The sequence below is a fragment of the Neovison vison genome, chromosome 4 (genome assembly GCF_020171115.1).
Source record: "Neovison vison isolate M4711 chromosome 4, ASM_NN_V1, whole genome shotgun sequence".
NCBI lineage: Eukaryota > Metazoa > Chordata > Mammalia > Carnivora > Mustelidae > Neogale > Neogale vison.
In genome coordinates this window covers 59,919,325-59,920,019 of record NC_058094.1, presented here as the reverse complement: position 1 = coordinate 59,920,019, position 695 = coordinate 59,919,325, and the positions used below count along the sequence as shown (strand labels likewise).

Below are 695 nucleotides of genomic sequence, written 5' to 3'. Positions count from 1 at the left end.
GTTGGACGAGTAGTAGGGGTCTCATCAGCCTGCTCAACCTTTTAGTGACAGAGCAGTAGTAAGACCTGTGTTTTAAGCCTATCAATATGTTTTATTAATCCATGTTTAAACAAACATCTAATGACTTTCACCTTGCTGGAATGGGTCCTCTGACTGTCCTCTTTTACCTTTTTTTTTAACGAATTTATTTATTGATTTATTGATTTTAGTAATCACTATACCCAACATGGGGCTTGAACTCATGATCCTGAGATCAAGAGTCTCATGCTCTTCCCACTGAGCCACCCAGGCACTCTAACTTTCCTCTTGTGTCTTTTATTCACGCCTATCAATGTTTCTTTCCTCGATTCACCTTATTTTTTAATACCCATCTTAAACTTTTCATTTTCCTAAAACCAGTCCTTGACTCTTCCCTCAGCCTCTCCCATTCTCTTGTTCATTAACCTAATGTTTTTATAAGCATCTGTAAGACCCATGAGGAGAAGCTAAGACAGCAAAGTCCACAAGGTTTCCAGACTGTTGCTCAGTTGTGTAGCACTAATGTTATATGGGGTGCCCTAGCAAGAGGGGGTCCCTCAACCACGGCATTTAACAGAATTTGGATAATGGGTAGATTCAGTAGGTGAATATCCTGATTATCACGAAACCAGTCCCCCATGTCCTGTATATGAAAGGCATCAGTGGCTTCATCCGTG

General features: G+C 40.7%; 1 non-coding gene across 1 annotated transcript; it reads right to left on the bottom strand.

The window, feature by feature from the left end:
- Window positions 1-218: 218 nt before the first annotated feature.
- TRNAK-CUU lies at window positions 219-291 on the bottom strand. Its single transcript has one exon. It is a non-coding gene; the product is annotated as a tRNA-Lys (tRNA).
- Window positions 292-695: the final 404 nt, after the last annotated feature.